General features: G+C 48.8%; 2 long non-coding RNA genes across 4 annotated transcripts; one reads left to right on the top strand and one right to left on the bottom strand.

The window, feature by feature from the left end:
- Nucleotides 1-11,461: 11,461 nt before the first annotated feature.
- LOC135303994 (uncharacterized) lies at nucleotides 11,462-27,374 on the top strand. Of its 2 annotated transcripts, XR_010365433.1 has the most exons (4): nucleotides 11,462-11,613; nucleotides 25,985-26,161; nucleotides 26,298-26,412; nucleotides 27,001-27,374. It is a non-coding gene; the product is annotated as an uncharacterized LOC135303994 (long non-coding RNA). The 2 variants fall into 2 exon arrangements; XR_010365432.1 differs by lacking the exon at nucleotides 11,462-11,613 and having other exon boundaries at nucleotides 25,635-26,161.
- On the bottom strand, nucleotides 16,014-24,940 carry LOC135303993 (uncharacterized). 2 transcript variants are annotated; one of them, XR_010365431.1, is made up of 4 exons: nucleotides 24,156-24,940; nucleotides 19,880-24,057; nucleotides 19,567-19,794; nucleotides 16,014-18,087 (listed from the first exon to the last, which is right to left on the bottom strand). It is a non-coding gene; the product is annotated as an uncharacterized LOC135303993 (long non-coding RNA). The 2 variants fall into 2 exon arrangements; XR_010365430.1 differs by having other exon boundaries at nucleotides 16,014-19,794.
- Nucleotides 27,375-27,414: the final 40 nt, after the last annotated feature.

Below are 27,414 nucleotides of genomic sequence, written 5' to 3'. Positions count from 1 at the left end.
GAAAACAAAAAGGGGGCACTTGTGGAGGCCCAGGGGCCTCTCATTGCAACTGTAATACCTTAGGGCAAAGGGGACCAAGGTGAAACAGAGAAACCCCTCTGAATGCAAGGCTCTCACCCATGGCCACTTGCAGCCTCTTGCAATCTGTAGGTTTTGTTGCTATCACCCACTTCAACTGCCATTTTTTCCTTAGATCTACTCTCCAGAGAATGTTCTCCTCTCTCTTCTCCCCTGCTGGTCCTGGCTTCACCCCTTCTCCCCCCCGAATGAAACCCTCAGTCCCCAGCCTCATTTTCTCTCTGGCCCTGGACCCTCTTCATGGCAATGCACAGCGTTTGGAGTTCCACACAAAGACCCATCTCTGGCCTCATTCATCAGCACTTGAAGCAAGTGTGCTCCGGCCTCTGGGAGTGCAGCTCGCTCACACGGGCTCACTGTGGACACGCCGCAATCACACAGTCATTGAGTGCACCAGAGAACCTGGCCTCTAATAAAAGGCATGAATGCCACAAATCACCCAACCCAATGCCTTGCATGTCTCTACTTTTTCCTTCTCCTCTCATCTCTCATGTCACTTTCCCCATTTCCTCTCTCTGCCAGCTTGGCTTCTCTCTCTCCTGGCTGCAGCTTCAGCCACATGTGTGACACTGCAGGAACAGCCTGACCCACAGGGAAGTGGGAGAGGACTCTTTGTCAGCAACTGAAGTCACAGAACAAGGGGGAATGGGATGAAACTGCAAGAGCTGGAATCCATTCCATGATGGCAAGAAGTTCTTTCCTGTCAGGGTGCTTGTCCCTGGCACAGGGACCAGCGCAGAGAGCCTGTGCATACCCCATGCCCACCAACATCCAAGGCCAGCTTGGACAGGGGCCGCAGCAACCTGCTGTGCTGGGAGGCTGCTCAGCTTGCAACCAGATGATCTTTAGGGTCCCTTCCAAGCCAAACCATTCAAGGATTTCATCATTCCACCATGCCCACCTCCCAGTGTGGAGCGGCCCTGAAACTTCTGTGACATCACAGCTCCCACAGTGTTCCAGGTGGAACGTCCAGCACCTGGAAACCACCACAGCAGACACTCTGCCTGCTGCCAGCGCTCATTTGGCGCTCGCTCTGCGCTCTGCCCGTCAGCACTCAGCTGTTGCTGCTGCTGCCTGGCCTTTTCCTGCTGCCTGCTCTGGAGCACCAACCCCAGCAGGATGAGCACTGCTGCGCCAGTGGAGGTACAGTGCCATTCTAGGGAGGGGGCAGCCTGCTTGAGCAGGCTGCAGCCACGTGGCAATGGATGGTGTGGGACAGGAACCCCACTGTGACATTGTGCTGTCTCTTGCAGACTAACAGAGACACTGTGGAGGAGATGGAAGTGGACATGGTGCTGAATGAGGAAGAAATGATGGAGGTGGACGTGGAAGAGCAGGTTGAGGACATGGAAGTAGATGTGGAGGATGACATCAAGGAGATGGAAGTGACACCAGGAGGAATTTCCCCAGGGAAATGCTGCTCTGGCCTTGGCAGGGGCTGCCCAGGGAGCTTTGCAGTGCCCATCCCTGCAGCTGTCCCAGGAAGGCCTGCAGGTGGCACTCAGGGCTCTGGGCTGGGGACAAGCTGGGCATCGAGCACTGCTGGGACTCCATGGTCTCACAGACCTTTCCCAACCTTAGTGATTCCATGAGTCTATGATTCTATGAAGACATGATTCAGAACAGAGTTAACTCAAATCTATCATACACAAATATTACAGAGGTCAAAATTCACATGAATGAAATTTAAGATTATTCTTTAAGACTGAAAGAATCGTATGTCAATGTTGCATATAGGTAAAGCCCTATAAAAGAAGAGCCTTGTTACCCTTGTAAGATGATGCCTCGGGCCTCCTGCTTCGGCTAAGTACAGCTAACAGGCAGGGGTGAGGGGCTCCCAGCAGGGCAGGGAGAGCCGAGCTCAGGATCCCAGGCATCCGAGCAGAAGGGGATTGGTGTCTCCTTTATTGAGGTGGGTGTTAATAAGGTCCCAGTTCAGTGGCTGTTGTCACCAGCAGAGGCTCACCCCACGGCAGAGGAAGCAGCTCTGGGCTGGGCTCCTGCAGCAGCAGTGGAATTCCTTTCCCCAAGAGCAGTGGCTCCCACAGTGCTCCTCCAAAGCCAAGACAGGGCTAGGAGCTGCACCCAGCCCCTTCCCCCAGCCCAAATCCCACCGTAGCTCTGGCCCTCCTCCTGCTTCCCCAGGGAAAACTCCCAAAGAAACAGAGCTCTCCCTTTGTCTGAAGCACCCAGCAATCACCTGCCATTAGCAACTCACTGGCAAGAAATTCTACAGGTGAAAAGGAAGAACAGAAAAGAAAACCCTTCCCCAAACAAGGAGGTGGCCAGATGCTGAAGGAGCACACACACATCCCCAGCTGGTGAGAAACCCTCCCCCTGCCTCAAAGAGGAAGAGTCTGACCGTGCAGGAGTGAAACCCACAGACATTACAACCAGCCAGGTTCCAGCTGAACTGCAAGGGCAGCCACAGCCAGCAGCAGTCGCCCCTGTAGAACCAAGGAGATCGAAGATGAAATCAGAGCACCCAAATGCTGTGGAGTCTGGCAAATCTGGGGCCATCTCAATACACCACCTTCACTGCAACCATTAATGCCCATACCAACCCAGAGACAGTGGGCTCTGCCACCAACAAGCTTAGAAATAATGAGAGTGTGATCAATGGCCCCATGCAGGCCTGATGCAGTCTGTGCTGTGGTTAAGGACCTCAGAAAAGAATTTAAAGAGGAAATGAGGGAGATGAGGCAGGAGGTAAGATAAATGCAGCACTAGTGCAAGTCACAGGCCCCAAAGTCAGAGCCCAACGTCCCCCAGCTACTGTGAGAGTACATCCCACGAGCTGACCTGTGCTTCTTCCTGAGTGACCATGGGGAAGGCATGGGAACGTGGGATGGGAAACCCACTTCTGTCTTAGCAGCACAAGGAGGGAAAACTCAACTCAAGGAAGGAAACACTAATCGAGGGAGTTCCAGTAAGGTGAAGGTAGCCTCCTGCCATGACCAAGCTGCTGGGTATGATCTGTCAGATCCCCTTAAAAGGTACCTCTAGTATGAATGCCCAGGAAAGAAAGAATAACCACGGCTAAAGGGGCCCTGTCTCTAGCCAGGGAGAGGCACAGGAAAACCAGGTCTTTTGGATGGTGTGGCTCCAATGGCCTTTCCACATCTTCTGTGGAAAGGAAGGTGCCCACAGCACAGCTCGTACAGCAGGATGCCCAGGGACCAGATGGTGGCTGGCTGGCCATGGGAGCAGCCAAAGAGGATCCACTCCGCTGGGCTGTACTCCGGCATTCCTATGGGACACGGGCGCAGCTCATCAGGCCCATGCTGCTCCCTCCCTCCCTCCCAGCCAGCTCCCGTTCCACAACAGCCAGCCCCTGCCCTGCCAAAAAGCAACTGGGCTGCAGCTGGCTGAAGAAGGATTCTCCCTCCCTCCCTCCCTGTTTCCCCTCTGCCAGCAAAGGGGGGAACCTCCGCTGCCCGGCTGGGCCCAGCTTTGGGCTCACCTGACATCCGGGTGTAGAACATGTCCTGGAGGATCGTGCCGCACCCGAAGTCGATGAGCTTCACCTCGCCCGTGCCCAGGTCCACGAGGATGTTCTCGGCCTTGATGTCGCGGTGCAGACGCCGTGGCTGCTGCAGGGCAGCACGGCCTCCAGCACCGGGCGGAGCAGCCCCCGCGCCACGGGCTCCGTCAGGAAGCCCCGCTCCTCCAGCAAGTGCCAGAGCTCCTGACTGCGCTCCGCACGCTCCATGACCAGCGCCAAGCCGTCGGGCACCTCGAACCAGCCCAGGAGCCGCACCACGCCATGGAAGCCGGGCCGCCACACCTTCCACAGCAGCGCCAGCTCCAGGGCCACAAGGGCACCCTTGTGCTGCGGGGGGACCGCGATGCCGACAGCGGGGCCGATGCTGCGCCGCGCCTTGGGCCCCCTGCCCGGCCCCGCCGCGGCTCGCCACTGCCCGGCCCGGCACGCTGCGCAGGCCCCGCTCTCTCCACGCTCGCTCCCCTCCGCCTGCCGCCCTGCCGGGCCTCGCCTCAGCCCCGCCCGGCACGCCCCGCCGGCTCCTCCGCGGGCCCCGCTCCCTCACCGGCCGCGCCCACTCCCAGACGCGCTCCCGGCACGCTCGCTTGATGGCCGCCTGCGAGCCAAGGCCAGCGGCGGGCTCAGCTCGCCGCCCGCCGCCCCGCTCCGACCCGGCCCCGTCTCTTACCGGGTCCCGGAGTAAACGCTGCCGCAGCCGCCGCTGCCCAGCAGCGGCCCTCCCGGCAGAGCTGCTCTGGGCGAGGCTTCTCCGCCCGTGCGGGCGGCACCGCGCTCTCGCTCTTGTGCCCGGGGCAGCCGAGCGCCCGGCGCGCTGCTGCTTGCCGAGCCGCCCCGGGCTGCGGCGGCTCGGGGCCGGCGGCCGAGCTGGCGAGCGGCGGAGCTCGGAGCGGGGAAGCTGCCGGCAGCGCTGTCGGCGGCGGGCCGGGAGCCGGGCGGCAGCGGGGCGGCTGCGGGCGGAACCGCGGCAGGGGCTTCGTTCGGGGCCGGGGCCTCGGCCGGGGCCGGGCCAGAGCCCGCGCCGGGCGGAGCCGAAAGACCGTGCTGCTCCGCCGGCAGCAGAGCGAGCGGCACCTCCAGCGGCGCCACGGGCGGGACGGAGAGAGCCCGGCGGAGGCGGAAGCACGGCGGGCCGGGCAGCGGCGGGCACGGGGCGGCCCCGCCGAGGGGCGCCGTGCGGGACGCGGCGTGAGCCGGGCGGGAGAGGCGGGACACGGACGGGACGGGACGGGAGCAGAGCGAGTGTGAGAGGGCCAAGGGGATGGGGAGCCAGTGGAAAGTCGAACGGAAAACCCATCGAGAGAAGCGCTGCTGCTGCTGCTGCTGCTGCCCCTGCAGCTGCTGCTGCTGCTGCTGCTGTGCCCCGCGGAACGAAAGAGAGAAAGAAACAAATCACACCCCAAAGTCATTCCTATTAGAGAAATAACCAAAGAAAACAATGGAGCAATAAAGAAGAGTGCTGGCTTGTGGCTTCTTTCTTCTTTGGGTGAGACGAAGCATTTCATGGGGAAGAATTGCCTCTTCTGACAGTTTTGCCAGAGTGGACAGGAGTGCAGCATTGAATTTTGAAGTCGAAAAGGGAAATCGTGTCAGTAATGTCATCTCTTTTCATCCTCTCTTGAGACAGTTGCAGGCTGCCAAAAGACATGGGCTGCAGTGTGGAACTTGGGGCCAAGTTTCTTTTTCTGCCAGAGGATGAGGAGGGGAAGCATCCCAGAATCATGGAGTCGTGCCATGGTTGAGCTTGGAAGGGATCTGAAGAATCCCATGGCTGCAACCCCGCTGCTGTGGCTGGGGAGCCCTTGCACTAGACCGGCTTGTCTGGAGCTCCGTGCAGCCCGGCCTTGACCACTGTCAGGGACGGGACATGCACGCCTTCTCTGGGCAACCTGTTCCAGGAGAGTCTTTTTTTCTGAATCCCTTAGCTAAACCTAATCTGTCTCCATTTGGATCCATTCTCCCTTGTCCTGTCCTTGCCTGCCCTTGTACAAAGTGGCGGGGGGGGGGATTGGTTGTGGAAGAGATTAAGAAAAGTGCCCAATGAACAGACAATCAGTGCCCCACCTCTAACAGATAGGAATAGAATTCCCCTATTTGCAACCTAAGACAACTGGGATCCTGGATCCATTTTTCCTGTGGCTGCGGGTCCCAGCCCCAGCGGAGCAGAACTGGGAGCTGGGACTGCGATCCCTGATTGTCGATCCCCTTGTCTCTCTCTCTCCTGTTCCCTCCCTTTCCTCTGGGGGATCACAAATCCCAGAGCAGCTGCAGAGCCCCGTGCCCAGCCCGGGTTTCCCAGCAAAGGGAGGCCTGGGGGTGAGGTGCCCCGGGCTAGCCAGGAATGGGGGTCCGGGGGTCCCTGGGCTCATGGAAACAGGGAATCCAGGGGCTGGCAGAGGGGGATACCCGGGAAAGGGGGTGCAGGGGGTGTTGGTGCAGGACAAGGGAGTGCAGGGGGTCCTGGAACTGGGGAAGGAGATGCAGGGGGGTCCCAGTGCCCCAAAATGGGGATTCAAGGGGGTCCCCGGGGGAGTCCCCAAAGCCCCTCCCAGGGGGGAGCAGGAGCTGGGTCGGGAGCTCTGGGCAGAGAAAAGGGGGTGACCCCGGCATGGGGGGACATGGGGGAGTCAGACGCGCTCTGAGGGGGGACACGACCCCCGGGGACCCCCCTCACCTTCTCCCGCAGGGGAGGCCGAGCCCCAGCCCAGCAGATGAAGCCCAACACGAAGCCCCCGAGCCCCGGCAGCACCTTGGGGGGCGTCCGGCGGCAGCTCCGGGGGCGGGAGGGGCAGGATCCGGGAAACGGCGGCTGAGAAGGGACCGGCACGGACTGGGACAGGCTGGGATGGACTGGGACAGGCACGGACTGGGACAGGCTGGGATGGACTGGGACAGGCATGGACTGGGACAGGGATGGACTGGGACAGGCATGGACTGGGACAGGCACGGACTGGGACAGGCACGGACTGGGACAGGCATGGACTGGGATAGGGATGGACTGGGACAGGCTGGGATGGACTGGGACAGGCATGGACTGGGACAGGGATGGACTGGTACAGGGATGGACTGGGACAGGGATGGACTGGGACAGGCTGGGATGGACTCGGACAGGGATGGACTGGGACAGGCACGGACTGGGACAGGGATGGACTGGGACAGGCTAGGATGGACTGGGACAGGCATGGACTGGGACAGGCTGGGATGGACTGGGACAGGCATGGACTGGGACAGGGATGGATTGGGACAGGCTGGGATGGACTGGGACAGGCATGGACTGGGACAGGGATGGATTGGGACAGGCTGGGATGGACTGGGACACTGGGACACACCAGGGTACACCGAGATACCCCAGGACACACCAGAATACACTGGGACACACCACACCCAGGACTGGGACCCACTGGGAGCAGGATCAGAGCACACTGGGACCTAGCAGGACCAGAAGTGGGGCAGTAGGGATCATAGTGGCAGCAACTGGGATATACTGGGAGTGACTGGGATCATACTGGTGGAAACTGGAACTATATTGGGTTAGCTGGATGTGACTGGAAAGGACCATGAGTATGCTGAGGGCAACTGGGATATACTGGGAGTGTCTGTAACCATACTGGGGGTGACTGGTTTGACTGGGACCATGCTGAGGGAGAATGGGATCACACTTGGAATGACTGGGCCAGTGCTAGGGGCAACTGAGAGCAACTGGGATCATACTGGAGCAACTGGGACCACACTGAGGGTGACTGGGGTCATACTGGGATCATATTGGAAGTCACTAGGAGCAAGCTGAGAACAGCTGGGACTATGTTGGGGCAACTGGGATATACAGGGAGTAACTGGAATCATGCTGGAGTTGACTGGGAGTCGCTATGAGCAACTGGAATCATGGTGGAAGCTACTGGGAGCAACTGGGAGTGCGTGGAAGCACGCTGCAGGCAACTGGGATATACTGGGAGAGGCCAGGAGTGAGTGGAATCACAGAGCAATCATAAAGGAAGCTACTGGAATAATATACTGGGAGTGACTGGGATGGTACTGGGAGTAACTGGAACCATACTGGGATGATAGTGGGGGAAAAGGGCATTGTACTGAGAGTACTGGGAGTGACTGAGATGATACTGGGGGTGAGTGGAACCATACTGGGAGAGGCTGGAACCATCCTAGGGGTGAATGGTAACACCTGGGACCATTCTGGGATCATTCTGGGAGTGACTGGGATCATACTGGGATTGTACTGAATGCAACTGAAAGTTACTGGGATCATACTAGGTGTGACTGGGAGCCGCAGAGCCCATGCTGGGAGTGACCTGGGCACCCCTGGGGGAACTGGGGCAACTGGCCCAGCTGGGGCTCAGGGTTGTTCTCCCCCAGGGCTGCCCCGGGTCCTGCTGCCACCTCCGACCCCACAGAGCCAAGGGACAGGGGACAGGGACAGGGGAGAGCTGAGGGACAAGGACAGAAGACAGGGACAGGGACAGGAGAGGGACAGGGGACAGGGCAGAGCCAGGGAACAGGGCCTGGCCGAGGGACACTGAGCTCCAGCACTTGGGGCTGTTGCCCTTGGGCTCCCAGCACAGCCCAGGGGCAGAATCCCCTCCAGAAACTGTTGTTTGCTTTCAGCTTTGCTCTGGAACATTCCCCAGGAGCCCCTGCAGCGGCTGCAGCCCGGCCGGGTGCCCGGGGCCACCAAAGCCGCTCCGGCAGTGCCCTCCTGCCCTGGGCAGGGCACACAACAGCCAAGGAAAGGCTCCTGCTGGGCTCAGGGCAGGCACAGGGCACTCCCCTGGCGCTGCCACGGGCACAGCAGAGCCGGCCTGGGCACAGCATTGGCACCCATGTCCCATGCAATCCCAGCAGGGATTATGTCTCATTGTGTTATAAATGAGAAGCTTGACTAGACCAATGTTCAGGCAGCAATCAATATATTAATTAATATGGTAAAGTATGAGCAATACAGCACTTGGTAACAGTGGGGGAAATTTTCCCTGCAACTGCACACTGATAGTTGAGGCTTACAGGCATTGATAGGGGTACTCATAAGTTTTCTCAGCAGTTTCCATTCCCAATTTTTATGTCACAATTCTATACACTATTATGATTTAGTTTTTCTCAGGATGTATCCCAGAAAGGAGTATCCCCAGATGGTGGTGTCTGTCTTCTGAAAGAAGGAAGAAATCTCTCAGCTGGTGAGGTCCAGATTCCAGATGGGTTCACCTTTTAATTGCAAATCTCATAACAGTGATATCCAGCTTCCCTTGGTGGAAACTATCAATCCTTGGGTAGATGTTCATCTTCCTTTGTTAAGCTGCTTTTCACTGTTTTGTTAATGCGTTGAGATAAGCATGTTTCCTTTTGATATCTTCTAAAGCTATAGTTTCAAAGATCCTTACTACAAACAATATTCTAAAATGATACTTCAAAAGGTTATTATTGCAAAACTCTTTTTAGCTCAAAGCAGAAAATTCCTGTCAAACAGCAACATCCTTAAAGCTTTAATTCAAATGCTCCTAAATCAAGATTTATAAAGATTAATTGTGAACAAAGGAGAGGTTCAAAGGCCTTCTTCCATGCTTTCCTTCCTCAGTTATTTATTAGAATTGTCTTTATAATTGTCCCACAGTCAGTTTCTACACATATCACAATCACAGATATACACGTTGCCTGTATGTACCTGACATGAAACACAGCTTTGTATTTCACATTACTCCCTTTTTTCTTTTTGTTACTTTTATTAACACTTTCTTTATAACCTTTTAAAATTTTAAGCCTGCTTTACTTTTCTCCTAATCCTATCTCACAACAAAATAAATATATAAATATTCAAGTGACAATAAAACCCACCACACTCATGAATACATTAATTAAGAAATCTCAAAATTAGAAAAATCTTAAATTAACAAACTATAACACTACAATGTCACAATAAACCTTTTGCCAAAATTTCTCTAATTTTCTAAAGTTCCCAGTAAAGGCTGTTTTGAGCCTCTGAGAATCTCTTGTTGGTATTTCTCCAGGGAGGCCAACTCAAAGGACAAAATAATAATAAGTCCTTCTAAAGGTCTTCTTGAGAGAGTTGTTTGGAGGAAACAGCTGCAAGAGGAAATCTGGGAGCAAGGGGAAGGGCATAGATCCAGCTGCTCCAATTGAAGAGATGTCCTTAGACATGGCCATTTAACCAGGAGAGCTGGAAACACCTGAAGGAGGGGGTCATGAAATATTAGACTGAATGTTGGTGGCTCAAATAGAGGGGAAGATCAGTATTTCTTCTCCTGACATCAGTAGAAGAATCCATGAGATCCAGGAAATAATTTCCTGTTCCCGATGGGATAACTTTGCCATTTCTTAAATGTACTCAAGTGACCCAGGTAATAAAGGTTTGCTTGTATATGATGAAATATGCAAGTATTAAAACCTGTGCCCCTTTCCAGGCAGCCATCAGCTGTGTGCCCATGAACAGGCAGTGCCACTTGTGCCCTGAAGTGCCCAGCTGGGATTGGATCTCTCCGAGAGCACCTGAGGGAGAGCAGAGCACCTTGCAAGCTGCAGGTCCCTGACAGCCCCGCAGGGCTCCTGTCCCATCAACATCTGCTCTGCTCCAGTCTGAAACAGGGCCCAGCATGGTGCTGGGATCATCAGAGAGCTGAGGTGTGTGCTGGAATTCAATGCCCTCCCCATCCCGCAGCAGCCCTGCATTTCCCTGCTCCAGCCTTGGTCTCAGCACAGCCATGGAGGCTCTTTGGGCTCCTGACTGTTCCTGCAGCCCCCAAGGGCAGCTGAACTCTGCCTGTGGCAGTGGGGTTTTTTGAGGTTGTTTGGTCTCCTGTTGCACTGGGTTTGAGTATGTTTGGTCTTTCCCTGTCTGGCTGGAATGGCAGTTTGAAGATGTTTAGTCTATGTTTGCCTCCTGTCTAGCCAGGGCACTTGCAGTGGTTTTTTCCCCTAGCCTGGTAAGTTCCCTGTCAGTTCCGGGTTTCTCTCTTTGCTATGGGTTTATGCCTTTCCCATCTTAGCTTCTGACCTAACCCCCACCCCGATTTCCCGCTCTCTCTTACGCAAAAGCCGCTGTTTTCTCTGCCTCCCGGCTCTGTGCCACTGTCTGCCCTTCCAGCTGCACGGCTCCCGCGCTCTGCCGGATCCCGTGCCCCACCGGCTCCCCCTCCGCAGCCGGCGCCCCTCTCCGCCCGGGAAAGGAGGTCACCCCGCGGGGCATCGGCCGCCTGGCTCCTGCCCACGCTGCCGGCACCGCTGAGCCTCCCGTGAGCCACGGCTCCTGGCGAGAGGGGATCGCCCACACGAGCACCGCTGCTGCCAGCGCCGTGAGGAGAGAGACTGTCCTCGCCGTGAGGAGAGAGACTGTCCCTGCCGTGAGGAGAGAGACTGTCCCCGCCGTGAGGAGAGAGACTGTCCCTGCCGTGAGGAGAGAGACTGTCCCCGCCGTGAGGAGAGAGAGTGTCCCCGCCGTGAGGAGAGAGACTGTCCCCGCCGCCAGGACAGAGACTGTCCCCGCCACCAGGACAGAGACTGTCCCCGCCGCGCTGCCGCTGCCTGCGAGTGCTGCGCCATCTTCTCACGCCGGCGCTGCTGCCACCGCGGCAAAGAACAGCTCCTGTGCCACGCTGCCGATTCCAAGCAGCGCCATCCTGGCGCGGGACAGAAATAAAGCGGCTCGGAGAAGCCAGCTCGGGGTCGTTCCTTATTTCCTTTACAATGAATCTCAGAGGCTGAGCCCGCGTTTCAGCAGCCGAAGCGTGACCCTGCCGGCCGGCGGCAGAGGTCGGGCACGGCCGCTCCTGGGCCTGCCCCGATCGCCTGCAGGGATTGGGGCACGCTGGTGCACACCTCAGCTGTCTGCAGGGTGCACGGACGCTGCTGCCAAGTGAAGTTCGTGCTCCGTCAAGCACTGCCGGTGAATTCGCACACTTTCTGCTTGCTGCAGCTCCCGGGAAAACCAACCCCCTCCATTCCAGACGTGAGAGGAGTTTTCCCCTGGTTCAAGGACTACCTCCGAGATTTTCGTTTCAAGAATCTTGGGTTTCGTGAGTATTCCGGTGGCTGGGACGGACCGGACTGGGGCACCTTAAAATTGGGTGGGGGTGACTCCCGGGGATTAGGGGAGGCACAGTGCACAACATTAAAAACTCCTATGGCTGGTGATTCCTGGGTGTTTTTGTTTGACCTGGGAGATGGATGGAAAAGAACCTAGCAAATAGTCTCAGTCTGAGTTTTCTAGTGGCCAGGACAGACCCGACCGGGGTGCAATGGGGTACAGGGAGACTGTCTGCTTAGGAGAAGGAAGTTTATAAGCAAATTGTGGATTCCTTGGTGGGGGAGGGTTTTGTTTATCACAGGTGTTATAAATGATAAGCTTGACTACGCCAATATTCAAGCAGCAATCAATTTATTTATTAATGAATATGGTAAAGTATGAGCAATACAGCGCTGAGTAGAGTGGGGGAAATTTTCCCTCCAACTGCACACTGATAGTTGGGGCTTACAGGTATTTAGAGGGGTACTCATAAGCTTTCTCAGCAGTTTCTATTCTCAATTTTTACATCACAATTCCAGCTATCAGTAGCAAGGGATTTTTATTTTAGTTTTTTCAGGGAGAATGGGAAATTAAAAATACTTTTTCTTCCTTAGATGCTAATGTATCTTTTACTAGTTTTTCTAGGCTGTAGGATAATGATAAGTGCAGAACAATGTTCTTTTATGGAACCTTATCTCCTTGTAACATTTCAGTTAAATGCCAGTTGATGTTTGGCTTCTCCTTCTTCAACTTTTTGGCTAAACGTTTCCTAAACCTCCAGTGGCTGTCTCAGCACCACACTGCCTGTATATCTGTAAAACCAGCTCATAAAGAGGAGGAGCATCCCAAAAGAGATTGTTTGGCTCATTTTAGTCTGTTTATGTTTGGAATACGGAAAGTTCCGTTGTGTAATTCACAGTGATTCAAAAATGAATGAGGGAAATATCATTTGCATTTTCCCCATGTGTATGTCCAGTAGAAAGCAGCCTCTGCAAAAAACACAATACTGCTTTTATTCATCCACAATGTATCAAAACAAAATTGGTTAAAAGGGGAGATGTGAAAAATTTAATGTTGGCAATGTGCTATTGGTACCTAGTTTGGGTTTTACTTTTTGGTAATTTAAATCCTGATCCTTCACATTCCTACTGGAGACCTTTAAGTTCTAGGCATGGATTAAGTGCTTCTGAAAACCAAAATTTTGATGAAATGTTCACAGCCAGTGAATTGGGTTTTGTCATTGTATTTTCAAAACATGAATATAGAAATAAGCCTGCAAACACCAGCAAAATTAAAAACTACTTGGTTTGGCCAATGAAGCACAAGCAACCAAATGTGTTCAAACTTGTAGAGAATTCTTTGTTTTCATTTTCACAAGTTTCACTTGATTTCATGGAGGATCAAAGTGAACTAACAAAAAATAACTGCTCCCACAATAAACAGGAACAAAAGAAGAACAAATCCTTCCTCGACATAAAACACAGCTCCCCCTCCTCTGTCTATTGACTCTGACACACCTCAATATTTTGTTTCAACCAGTGCCTAAAATGCCTTCTGAGTATGTTTATTGTACTTATATAGAGTGTCTGTGTGTGAAATTATATTTATACAAACACGTATTATTAGTTGTAAGTGTAGGCGTGAGAACGTAGATAAATCTAATAATTTAGCATTACTAACAACCTGACTGGGTGTTAGTTTCAGTAGTAGGCAGCTTAATAGCTGAGAGTGTTGAGAGGTAACATTTTTCACTTTTTTTCCCTGTTATTATTTTGCCCTGATTTACTGGGCAGGTGGCAAGAGTGGTGAAGTAGGTCATGGGGATTTATTGTTTGAAAATAGAAGTTCAGTGGGTCAGAGATTGGATTGAGGCATGGATTGAACCCAAAACATCTTGAAAGGTGATGATTCATAATTCTGTCCCTGTCTTGATTCCTTCTGTCTGAAACTCAGGAGACAAGTCTGCCTGACCTCTGGCAGCTTCAGTCTCACACATATTCCTCACAACTGTGTTTGTAATGGACCAAAAACTCCTGCGTGGCAAGGGAAAGCTTCCAAAATCCCAGAACAGACAAAACTGTTACTGCAGTGTATCCCATAGGATTTTCCACAGGGTCCTCCTGTATTCACAAGCAACCATCTGATGATGTTTTGGAAAAAACCAGACTGGAAAGTCTCCTTTGTGAAGAGAGGAAGGTGTGAATATCAGCAGGGGAATGGGGTGAGAGGAGACTGGAACAGCTGCACTGGCCTTTCCTTTTCCTCTCAGCACTTTGCTGGAGGAGGATCACAGTGCCTCAGAAATTCAGATAATAATGAGGACACTGTGGAAAAACCCAGACTTGTAGAAGGTTAAGAAGCAGGTGAACAGCAGCTTTGGAGAATAGCTGTGTGACAGTGAAAACTTAATGCAGGTCTAAGAAATAGTATCTGGCATGCACTGTTTGGGACTTGAAAATTGGGAGAAAATTTGAGATTTTCGTATAAAAATTGGTTGGGTGGGGTTGTTTGGTTGGTTTTTTTGGTTTTTTTTTTTGTTTGTTTGTTGGGGTTTTTTTGGGGGGGGTTGGTTTTTTGTTGTTGTTGTTGTTGTTGTTGTTTTTTAATAAGGAAGCTTAAAAGGGAAAAATAAAAATAATTGAGAAAATTTTCCTGAGCCCATCTGGAGCATAAGTGGGAGAGGGAGCAGTGAGGTGGGTAAGATGGAGATTAGTATGGTGGATTTGGCATTTTTCTGAAGCAAAACAGATTCTTAAATGTCAAGAGTCAGGAGTATTAAGTGTTTAGGAAGCTGTCGAAGAAGAGAGTGGTGAGAGCTATATGAAGAGTGTGTGGTGAATTGCATGAAAAGATGAGTTTTAAAGAGCAAAAAGTCTTCTGGGAGGCTGTTACAATTAAAATGGAGGACGAGGTGTCGGCTGAGATGTGTACTCTCCTTTTTTTCTTTGTGTAACACATTATTGCTGATTCCTGTGGAACGGTACAAGGTGTGAGAAAATAATTCTTTTTTTTTTTTCAGTCTATATGTGATCACAATTCAATTCCTGAGGACATTTGCATAGTATGATACACCTTAGGAAGTTACAATGTAGAAGAATTCAGATTGATACTGGCTTCAAGATACTCATAGCATCTGGTTTGAGTGAGGATGTAGATTTCAAATGTTGTCCCTCCCTTGATGTCTCCAGTCACATTGGTCACATTCTTGCTGAATTTTGTATCACTTTTCTAAACTTCAGTGCTATACAACATTGGCACTGCTTTTCTGTCTGGCTCCATCTGTCCTTTCACTCCATCTGAGATATTTAACTTCAGTGTACAGAGGATTTGGCTTCTCAGCCCCTGCCAGCTTTTCTCCAGGAGCCATAGGTGCTTTGCTCTTCCCTGCTGCTTTTCATGCTCCACAGAAGGGCACAGTTTTTGAGCCAGCCTTTGGCTTAATAGCCAAACCATCCCTCTGTGAAGCATGAAAGACGAGAGAGAGCAGCGGGGCAGCCCCAAGAGACAGATGGAAAAGAAGCTGACTTGGTGAAATCAGCAGCCAGGCTGTGCCCCACCTCACACAAACAAACCTGGCCACAAAGAGCAGCTCAGGACAGCTCTCAGGCTTGAAATCCTGCTGCTGAGCTTGGAGGGAAGAGCAGCTGGAGCTCCCTGGGAAGCCACTTTGGGCCAATGTCCCTCCCAGCTGTGCCCCACAAGGGCATTCACAGGGGCTGACTCACGCCCCTTGTCTGTGGAGGTGCCACCCTGCTCCACACCAAACCATCTGACTCACACAGGACAAGTCTAGCAGAATGGCAAAACCTCTCATGTCTTTACTGTTCTTAGTACCAGACAGTAGTTACAAGATTTTCCAAGTCTGTGTAGATGATATAACTATACTTAACTGGGGCCTCTTTGTGATCACATGTCAATTGGATAAGCTAAAAACCCACCAAAGTACAAAGCAAAAGGTCATCTTACTGTGGCTTGTTCTGTTTGCTTTGGTTAGCAGTCAGATCAGAACTTTGGCTAGTGGAATGGCCATTTTGAAACACATATCTCTATTCAAATCAATAAATTATAACAAGAGTACTCTCCAGCTTCTCATATTCAAGTATTTTTACAACTCTTAAATTGAGTTGCCTTTGTCCACAGTAATGGGTTTTTATTGCTTATACAATTCAAAGTGTGTGTCACCTTGGTCCAGAAAATGCTATGGACTCCTCAGTAAAAAAAAAATTGAATTATTAAGAAGCAGAAGCTCCTTCTTCCTTCTCTTCCTTCTCTTCCTTCTCTTCCTTCTCTTCCTTCTCTTCCTTCTCTTCTTTCTCTTCCTTTCTTTTTCTGTTTCTTTTTATCCTAACCAAACTGAAACCACTGGCCAGAGGAAAACAAATTTTAAAAATGGAATAGTAACAGAAATGGTTGATGTAGAAGGCCTTTATTTCCCTTTCATGCATGAAAAGCATGATAAATACCACAAGCATATGTTTTGCAGCACACTCAATTGTTGTCTTCATGGACTCTCATTCTATTCCTTTGGTTGTATCTTTCAGAACACCTTGAGACTAATTATTATAAGTAAATATTACAATATGTGAATTTCCTCTGTAATAGAGGGTTTCTCTATAAGTTTTCACACTGCAGCACAATAAATGCATTTTAAAAATGCCATGGAGGAATGAGGTCAGCTGTCAATATATTATGAAGAGAGTGAATTCTATGCACAGGTCTTACTGCATTAATTAAGATAACACAGGGATATGATTGTAAACTCTTTAGATACATGCTGCCTTCTATCAGCTGTCATCTGAGAAACTGGTTGGTAGATTATCCTGAACATAATGTCAAGGTTTTTAATCAAAACATTTTCCCTATTCAGAAGAAAATCATATAATGGCATTAGCAAAAGTAGTTGAATTAGATCTGTAGAGAGAAGGATGTTGTAGAAAAGGGTTGGGAAAAAGGTAATAACAGGCCTAGCAAGTGGAGGTACAGGAACAATGGATTGAATTATAGCACAGAAGGCAAGCTGTTCTCTTTAATCAGTAGTGGGTGACCCTCTGTAAAACCTCCTGTGTCCAGTACAATTTAAAACTCAGAAACCACCTCGTGTGTCTGAGACTTTCCCAGTGGAGAAAAAACCCTATATTCTTGGCTACCACAACAACAGAGTTGTTTTGACAGGCTCAGCAGGCTCAGAGTGTGGCTCTGCAGAACGCCTGGGTGCACAGGGTGCTTTGCCCACAAAAGCTGAGGGAGAGGCTGGGGAAACACGAGGCAGAGTGCTGAATGGGTATGTCAGAGCCAGACTGTACAGGTGTGGATGTTTATGGGTGTTCATGCAAAAGAAAAGGGATTCCTGGAATGGCAAACATGCTGGAAGCACTGTGTGTTAACTCCTGGCTGGCTCAGTGCTGGTCCCTGAGGGGTGCTGGAAAGGATTCCAGACTTGGAGACCTTTGATCTGTCTCAGTCCAAGGTGACTGACTTGTACCAGCTCCCTACAGAGAGCAAAAGGCTGAAAGCCTGGCTGGTGTGTTCAGCAGCAGATGGAGGCTACAAATGTCTTCTCTATCACTAGGAAGGAGTGTTCCTCTGCTTTGTCCAAATGCAACTGATATAAGAGTTCTCATGGTTCTCTGTCACTGGACAGAACTGCAAACTTTCGTTTCAGCACGTACATGCAGCCTGATTTTTATTTTATTTTATTTTATTTTATTTTATTTTATTTTATTTTATTTTATTTTATTTTATTTTATTTTATTTTATTGTCAATAGCAGCATTCAGGACTGGCTTTATGATTTCTGACTGAGGACCCTAAGTAAGTTTCCAGAATTGGAAGTGTTCAAACCACATCTCCTCCAGCCCATGCACAGAGGGAGGGGAATCGAGTGTGTCCTGCCCACAGTGCAATTTTAACTAGAAATCCTTTTCTCCATGGGTAGTATGGACTCCCAGAGCAGGTATTCAAAGCTCATGCTTGCTGAGGTTAACCTGAACATTTGCACAGGAAGGAATAAAGCTACTGCCAAGTGGTTTGTGGAAAGCCCACCAGAACATGGTGAGATTGTTCTGCTGTCCTTGTGCTGAAGACCTTTGTGTTCCAGGCACAGGAATTGTAATTTCAGCTGACTGGAAACACAAGACAGTGGCTCGTGGCATGTGAGTGGCTGTTTAGCAATGCAGCCTGCTGTAAGCACTTCAGGTCTCTCTTCCAGACTCTGCACTCTTGTGGTACCAAATCCTGCCCAAGGAAAGTGCAGCAGCACTCAAACTGCAGTGTGGGGGTGTCTGGGGCTGCCTGTGCTCCAGAATTTCAGCTGTGCTCTCAGTGCTTGATAGGAGACAGAAACCCTGGGGGCTCAGAGACACTCAGCTTGTCCCTCAGGTGATGTGGAACAGAATATTCCTAGGGATAATGTCAAGCTGGAGAGGAAACATTTCTGTCAGCTCTTTCCATGCCCCAAAGAAGCCACATATCCCCATTCTTCCACACTGCAAGCAAGGAGAAAAGAGCCAAAACATGTAAGATCATCAAACTGGTTTAGCTGCAGAATGAGAAGGAGATAGATAAGACACATTATCATTTCTATTTTAAAAAGTTGGAAGAGTTTGCAAAGTTAGAGTATGAGGTGACACCTGGAAAAAGAAATCCTGATCCCTTCTGTTTTTCCCACACCACTTAGGTGACTGGAAGTGGTCAGCACCACTGAGTTTGTCATATTCCATAGAGCAATAGTTGGAAATTTTGTTTAAATCTGAAGCTAGCTCAGAATGTTTAATTTGAGAAAGTGTGTTTTGTGGTCACTTATAGTATTTTAGTGCTTTTTACATAAACAGCTTCCTCAGTTTTAAAATGAACTTGCCCAGATACCAAAAACGTTGTCTTCTCCTGTGATATGTGAGGATGCAGTTCTTGTTCTAAACTTCAGTTCCTGCCAGCAATGCTTTTACAGCCAGCTGACATGGCACACATCTGCCCTTCTATAGCATTTATCCTTAAAAAACCCTCCAAGAAATCTCTGGAGGAATTTATTACTGAATAATAATGGTTTCTGAAGAGAGGGAGTGGAGGTATAATTAGAAGTGGAAACACTTGAAGCAAGATCTCTAGAATCTACTGTTTCCTACTGTAATCTCACTTAGGAAAGCATCTGAAGTGTGTGCTTGAATCTCAGTAACTACACAAGCAATAAACACATTTCCTAAGAAAGAAGGATTGGCTCATGTACTGAAAATGTGGTGAATATTTTGAAGAACCATGTTCTATATTAGATCAGTGACAGAAATTATGGTAATATGACAACTCTGCTTTACAGACTCTTTCTTTCCCTGTCAGTCTATGACTTTCATTATATTATCTTTTTGTCTTTCACCTGTTTCTTCAAATTGCATGGGTTACTCCTAGGACATAGAAGAATCTTATTAGGCACGGAGAAAAGCCTTGTCACAAAGAAAAAGGTGCTGCTCTTTTAAAACATTGGTCTGGAAAAAGATGATATAGACTGATGGAATTATTTTCTAAGCTCTCCATTGTCTTATTTATGCACACATCATTTTTATATCTATTGTTTGCTGGCTCCTTAAGTTACAGTAATTTCTTTAAGACATTCCTTAAGATGGATGTACTGTGAAATGTATATAAAATAGTTTTCCAAAGTGGATAACAAAATGTCCAAATATTGTTTCAAGTAAACAGTAAAATATCTAAAAGCCATGGCATAAATGCTGCATTAAAAGTGAGTTTTCTTCAAACCTTTTGGCATAAAACCATCACAACATCCTGCCAGGAAAAAAAAAAAAAAAAGGAATAATTAAACCTGATTTGAAGCATCATAGGAGACAGAGCTGGGAGCTGGGTAGAAATTCTCTGTCCAACCAATTTCCTGTAACTCCACAATACAATTATGTGTGACAAAAAGGATTATTCCCTGGACCAGGTGTATTTGGTAGCGTATGGTGAGGTCTGAATACCTGCCATAAAATTGCTGCTTTTGGCCAGTTTCTGTTGCAGTAGATATTCCCAAATATGGAATATCCAGAAGATTGAAGGTGCCTTCCAATTTCCCCAGTGGCTGGTGATGCTGTCTAGCACACTAGCCTTGCTGAAAGGTGTTTGCTTGGTTTTAACAAGGAGATTCTCCAGGAGCTTTGGTGAGAAAGATACTGGTTGTTTTCTTCTCTTCTGGTTTATTCTTTCTCCTGTAGATAAGAAACGAACAGTGTTTTTGTGTGTCTTCAGATAAGTTGATGGGGCAGAGTGGGCATTTTAGGGCCACACACACACCCTAGAGATTTGTAAACAAGAACATGTGTGACAACTGTATGATAGAATGACATCTTTCTTTTCACATGGTCTGCTTTCCCTTCCTGTGTGAACTGCAGTCTTCACTGTATTTGCTTTTTTGCTTTGTTCTGAATGTCACCACCTACCACGAGCACTCCTTGGGTGTCAGCCTACGGGGTCATGCAATTAAGCTGTAACTGAGCAGCTGCACATCCATGGGAGGCTGTAGGGATACTCTGAAAATGTATCAGAGCAAACCAATGGACAGTTGTTTCCCTTGACTGGAAATTGCTGCGCATTGATTTGAGCAATAATCCATGCCATGACACATATCAAGGATATTGGAGCTGTTGCCAGTCATTAAAAAGCTCCAGATTCCTGTAGGATTATTTTATATACCATATGAGAATACAGAGAAGTAATATTACATCACTTTTTGTTAAAATTTCCCATGAAAATCAGACCATTGTTCTTCTTGGCTGGGCTTTTTTAAAGGATGACTAGTTTTGTAAAAAAAAAAAAAAAAGTATTTCCCCCACATATAAAACTAATTTCAGTGGAACGTTTTTTCAATTATTGATACACTTGAATGGTGTTACACTGGATTTGCATGGATTTAAATTAAATCAGAAACCTTCCAAAACACAACTCATTGACTTTGCCTTCAGAGCTTGCTTTAAAGGTGTTGACATTGGCCTATAGGAAGGTAAAGAATTATGGTTAAATTAATGATGTAGTGATAAATTTTTATTTCCCCTTCAGTATTTTTAATAATCTGAAAACTTTTAATGGCTATTTTGTGAGCTACCCATTAGTGATGTGAAATAAACTAGTCCTAGTCCAAATTTACAGAAATAAGCACAGTTATTTCAACAAATAAACAGGAAATAAGTTTGTACTGTTAGCAGCAAATCCAGCCTTGTGAAGCAAAATGTTTCTCCAGGACATTTCCAGGTGGCCATAATCAGTGGCAAATTTGTTTTGGTGTTTGAAAAACCAACATCTCAGTAATTCAAGTATTTGTCAAGTATAGCTCAATAGAGAAACTCAACATAGAGATAAAAAGTACAGCACTTGCATTAGGTATTTTTTTTTGTCTGAGAATAGTTTATTCATTGCTGAAGGTTTCCATTTATAAATTTAGCAAGTTAGGTAAAAAACCCAACAATAATAGTACAGTACAAATGGAGAATTTTTATTCAGGGGAAATTGCATTTGCATGTAACGAAAAACAACACCTCACCAAAAAAATCTGCATGGTTTAGGATGAATTGGGTAAAATCAACTAGCAATGGAAACATGAATTTTCTGCAGGGGAAAAAAAAGTAGTTTTATTTTGATAAATATTTTGATAAAATGAAGGCAATCTGAATTTCACTTCTTGCAGCTCCCCCAGGCTTTCATTGCAGAGCCTGTCAGCTGAAGGGAATGGTGTTTTCCTAGGACCAGAATATTTTCTCTGCAAGTGTGTCTGCAGAGATGCAGGAGCAATCTGAGGCTCCACTTCCATGGCTGTGTCATTTACCCATGAGAACAGACTCTTACCAGGGAGAATTGCCAAGGCTTGCTCCTTCATTGCTGCAGGCACCTGCAGAAATGGTAGTGCAGTGCAAGGAATGCTCTGATCCCTGCAATACAGAGCCACTCTCACAAGAAAATAGCTCCAGTGAACAAGGACAAGTGGAAGGAAGGGCTTGACAATCCTGACCTACCAATCTCAGAAAGAATCAATCTGATTGTGAAATCCAGCGTGCAAAATTGGCACAAATATCAGCTCACATCTTTAAAAAGTCTTCATAACATGCAAATCCCAATTAGTCCTCACTGAGGAAAAGGCAAAGCTAAAATATATTTGCCTACATTTTTAATTATTATTATTAAATTTACAGAACTTATGCTGACCAGCATATATTTCCTGTGAAGTGTGCAGATTATCTACATGCACACACTGAGGGAGGATTTTTCCCAAGGAATTATATAAAGTTTTATTGTCTGAAAACAGATGTAGTTATCTCTTACACTACTGAGTCGTTTCAAAGGAGCAAGCAACATAGATTAGGTGACTTTTTAGACCCCTAGCACAGGCACAGGAAAGGGACACCTCTCTGAAGTCATGGATCATACCAGCACATAATTTCACTTGCTTGAAAGCCCGAAGCCAAGGTCAAGATACACCAGTGTTATTCAAACCTTACTAACAACAACATTGAAAACACTTTGCCAGGACTCTGCTTCAAAATATTTCCGGCATATTTCTGCCTAGAACATCTTCCTCTGTCCCATTTATCTGTTTAACACACTCTGCTGATTTCTTTCCCATCAGACCCTGAGAAGCCTTTCCCATTCCTGTTGTATCAGTACCTGGACATCACCTTCTATGCAACTTAAAGATTTTAATAATAATAGTATATAATATAATATAATATAATATAATATAATATAATATAATATAATATAATTATTATATTGTAATATTATGCATTTTTTAATAGTAATAGTGTGTCCTTTTCTGCAGGCCTACCTTCTCCTACCTTTGGTGACTAGTTAGCAAAATATTATCTGTTATCAGCCCATCTTCTTGTCTTAATTAAGCTTGCAGGGAGGTTTTATTCCTCTGCCTGTGATGATCTTTGGTGCCCTAAATTTAATTTCTTTTCATAATCCCTACAGGAGCAAGCAGCACAGAGGAGTTTTAAATAATAAAGTGTTGGAACCTTGGAAGCAACAAGAACTTGGCAGAAACACCCATGGGATAAGATAAATTATCGTGTTTAAAAACAAACAAGCAGGCACTATAAGCCTCAGTAGGGCTGTGAGCAGTGCTGGCTTTCCATTGCAGAGCCTTGCTGGCTTTTAGAAGAGGGATGAGGGGTGCAAAGGCAGCAGTAAAAGCCATGTGGTGGCTTCTGTCTGTTCCCTTCCTTCCTTCTCAGCAATCCAAGTCACCAGGTGCTGCAGAGCACCCTGCAGCAGCCCCTCCTGCAGGGACAGGCACAGGCAGCAGAAAGCTGCTTTTCCTTGGATTCAGGCTCAGAATTCTTTGTGCGGGAGCCCTGAACTAGCCTGTAGAACCAAGTGGTCAGGGAAGAGACACTAGAAATCCATCCCGGTTTCTGATGTCAAGCTTGATTCTTTCATCTGCAAAGCAGGATGGAATATCATTTCAAAATCTGCAAAGCTGTTGCTTTGGAATGATGTCTTCACATCTGCCTTTGGATGGGGAACTTAGTAAATAAATCTGAAGGCAGAACTGAAAAATGGGAGTCCCTAACCACTCTCAGCTTTGCCACTGTACTTCAGCAGTGCAAAACACTTAGAAAATATCACTTATAGATATGGTTTATTGCACTTAGAAATATGGCTTATACAATGTGAATTTTGTCCTGGTGTTCAGGGTCACAACACTGAATTTTACTTAAATATTTCAGTTACTCTTGTATCCCTCTTCTTTTACCCAAAGGCATTCACTGAACCAAGGTGGTGTCACATTTTTAGCATTGCCCTTTAGAAGCTGAATGAACTTTAAAAGCAGCTTTTTATTTTCTCACTGAAACTAAATAGGCTACATCCTGAAATTTTAGACCATTTAAAATTGGCTGATAGATAAACCTTTTATTTATTACTTATATATTAGTTATTTATATTGTATTGTAAACTGTGTGAGTATGACTTTAGTAAAAAACTGCATTCCTATCATAGAATTATTTCTCAAGCTCAGGAACAGACTCACAGCAGAAGAAAGCCTTAGGGTCTATCAGGTAACACAACCAAATTTAAAAGCAAACATCAGCTTCTCTAGAAGTGAGGTGCATGACTGCCTTTGAGAGAAAGATCATCCTACACTCACAGCGAGATGTTCTCTTTATTTTTGGTAATTGACAGTAAAAAGAAGTGCTGGAGTACCTGGTGGCATGAAATAAGGGGCTGACAGTGGGAGGAGGGAACAGTGGTTGTTTACTGGGGCTAGAAACGCTCGTACGAGGTGCAAACCTCATCCAGCAGCAGGAATCCTTGCTACATGAACAAGATTTACTGACAGACTCCATCTGTGCCTTCCCACCAAACAAGGTCACTCAGTCAGATCCTAGGAAGCCTAATGAGCAAAGCTGCCAAGTCTCTGCAGTGATAATGGAGGCTTGCTCTGACTTACGCCTCAGGCACTTGCAATGTTTTTAGTACTGGAAAACAAAATAGGGTAGAGGAAAAAAGGTCATAATTTTTATCAAACCAGTCCCCCTTGAGAAATATCAGTGTGCGTGCCTGTGCATGAACATACCTGGGTATTTTTTCTTTCTTTTCCTGGTGATTTGCAGTTTACTTTACTCTTGAGGCACTCCTTCATCTTGGCCTTCATCTTGGCCATTCATCTCACATCTGCACCTTGGTTATGGAAACATCACTGTGGTGGTACCATGCCCCTTCCTTACAAAAGGCTGTATCAACAGCTTGTGTGGTGGCTCCAGAGCTGAGGGAGAGGCTTTAGCCATGGATTTTTGATGTTCATCAATTTTCTGCCTGGAGTTTCTGTGATGCAGTCTGGTCAACTTACAGGAAATATTGTGGTAGGGGACAAAAATAAATTTAGAGCATTGCACAGGCCCAGAAAAAAAAGTCTCTGCTAAGAACTTTTAGTATTCACAGCTGATTTGTTCCTGTAGACAAGCTGATAGTTAAACCAAAACAACTGAACCGCAAGTACCCTGAATCCCTTGTTTTGTCTAGAATCTATTCGTGTTTATCTGTATTCCTTGGGTAAAGCAACATCCACCCATGGGCCAGCACTTTAGCTTGGATGACAATGCAGACAAAATTGCTGCCCCTTCCTGCTGCTGTAGCTGACTCCAAATCATGAGAAATGTGCCAACTCTGCCAAAGACAGGCAGACCTGGTGAGATAAAAAGAGCCAGTCTGCTGAAAAGGAGACCAAATGAATGTTTTCTAATGCCCCCTTTTCATCCTTTCCCCAGGCAAGACAGAGCAATGTCCTTCCTCCCTGTCACCGATGGTGACCCAGGCACGGGATGCAGCGCAGGGACAGAGCCCGCCGCTGCTCTCAGTGCCCTGCCCTGCCCTTCCCTGCCTGCCTTGCCTGCTGAGTCCTGCTGTAACCTGCCCTTCCCTGCCGTGCCGTGCGGAGCCCGGCCAACCCCAGGAGCCGCCCCGCCAAGCTGTGGTGCCTGGTGAACAGCCCCCGCGTCCGCTCCGTGCGCTGGGACAGCCGGGCCCAGGGGCTGCTCGTCGACCGCTCCCTCTCTGAGCGGGAGCTGCTCGGCCCGGGCCCCACCCGCGGGGGCGGTGGCACTGGGGCGGGGCCGGTGCCGCGCCCCTTCAGGGCCGCGCAGTTCCGCAGCTTCGTCCACCAGCTCTACCGCTACAGCTTCCGCAAGGTGCCGGGCTGGCTCGGCACGGCTGCGCCGGGCGATGCCGGGGGCTGGCTGCACTACAGCAGCCCCTGCTTCCGCCGCGACCGCCCCGACCTCCTGCTCCGCGTCAGGCGCCGGAGCGCGGCCGACAGGCGGCGGCCGGCGGCGGGCCGGGAGGGCCGCAGGCACCCGCCCTGCGGCTCCCGGCAGCTCCCCGGGGCGCGGCCGCTGCCGGACGAGCGGGACCGGTGCAGGCGCTTCCAGTCGCTGCCCCGGGAGCGGCCGCTGCTCGCCCGGTGCCCGCCCTGCGGCTTCCTGCTGCTGCACAGGGACCAGCCAGTGCCGGCCCGGCGGGAGGGGCCGAGCCGCTTCCAGGAGCTCTACGGGGAACGGCCACCGCCCGCCCAGCGGGAGGTGCTCAGGGTCCAGCCCTGCAGCTTCCAGCAGCTCCACAGGGAGCAGCAGCCCCCAGCCTTCAACCCACGAGGCAGGAAAAGAGTTGTAGCCTTGTTTTTCCAAAACGTAATGAAAAGTGACGTTTGAAGTATTTTTCCACAAGGCTCTGTCATTCTCAGCCAGAAATTGTCAAGCCTATTAGGAAGAGGAACCTAGAAGGCCAAAAAATTCTCTGCCTGTTTTTTTTCCTGCATGCTTCCTGTGATGTTTGATCCAAGGCAGCAATAGAGATCTGTGTCCCAGAGCCACATTGTGGAGCCTAACCAATATGTTTGGATTCTTGCAGCCCCCCCAGGCACTTTAGCGTCCAGCACTCCAGCTGGCAGTGCTGGTTGTGCAGCATTGACAGTGTCCAGCTCCACACAGAACACACCTGGGGAAGAGCAGTCACCAGTGGATCTTGGCTTTGCCATTGAGCAAATGATCTGGGAGATCCCTGCCTGAAAGGTCTCCCTCTGCACAGGTAACTCCATTGGAGGGGAAAGTAAGAGGCTCAGCTGAGAGCTTACATGGAGAAGAAGAGAAACTGTATCCCTGATATGATTCCAAGAAAATACCAAATGATCTTGAGTTTTCTTTCTTTCCATTGTTCTTTCAAGGGCAATATTAATGTTGTGCCTGAGTCTTCTGGAGGCGAGCCTGTGAACCAGGCTGCAGCAGAGGAAGCCTCATCTGGCACTGAGAGGAACAGTTTGCCAGAGCCTGAGGAGCTTGGTAAGGACAGAGCCCCCATTGGTTTAGAGAGGTGTGAGATGGCTGCTCTGAGCCTGCCTCTGGCAGCAAGGGAGATGAGCAGAGTTGAGTTCCTGTCTGCAGGGCTGGTGCTGCCTGGTGCCTTTAGTTCAAATCCTGCACTGCCACAGCCTCCCCGAGCCCTGCCCTCCACGCTTCTCCAGAGGCTCTGACACTGAGTCCACTGCTGTGGCAAGAGAGCAGGGAATAAAGCTGACCTTGTGGCAGTTGTGTCACCAAGCTGGGTGTCCCAGTTTGGTTCATAACTCAGCTCCCAGCAGCTTCAGCTTCGGCCACTTCAGTGAGGACTGAGGTCTCTCTGTCACTGAGACTGTCTGTGTTTCAAGCTCAAGCCTTTGCTGAGACTTTATCAGGATACTTAAATGCTTTACACAATTCAGTTTTGAACACTTGGAAGGATCCCTGTTCTTTAAAGAGCAGGCTTCAAATTGCCAAGTGAGAGTTTGCCTTTCGGGCCATCTTTGACAGTCCCTCATAGAAGGACAATTGGTGCTCAAGGAACACGTGCACAAGGGCCAATATTGACTCAGTGTTTCCTTTGCTTCCCAGATCCTGTGTGATCGACCTCTGCAGGAGGGCTGCCCTGTGTGGCAGGAAGAGACAGAGGGAGAGGCTGTGACCATCGGGCAGGTAGAATTCCTCTGTCTCTAGTTATATTTATAGATGCGCATAGTTATGTTTATTTATCTAGGTAGTTGTATTTATAGATTTATGTAATTATATTTATCTATATAGGTAGAGATCTGTACAGTTAATTTTTTTTTTGTTTTAGATGTATATCGTTATAGCTTTAGATGTGTTGGTGTAGTTATAGATGTGCACAGTTGCACTTATACCTGTGTATAGTTACATTTATATATATACATTTGTAAATGCATATTTATATTTGTATATGGGGGTTTAGCTAAATAGATTGATATCTGTAGACGCCTCTTTTTAACCTCTTGCCCTGCTCTGCTTCCT

Source organism: Passer domesticus, chromosome 6 (assembly GCF_036417665.1).
Source record: "Passer domesticus isolate bPasDom1 chromosome 6, bPasDom1.hap1, whole genome shotgun sequence".
In the NCBI taxonomy this organism is placed as follows: domain Eukaryota; kingdom Metazoa; phylum Chordata; class Aves; order Passeriformes; family Passeridae; genus Passer; species Passer domesticus.
This window is presented reverse-complemented; position numbering and strand designations above follow the sequence as displayed.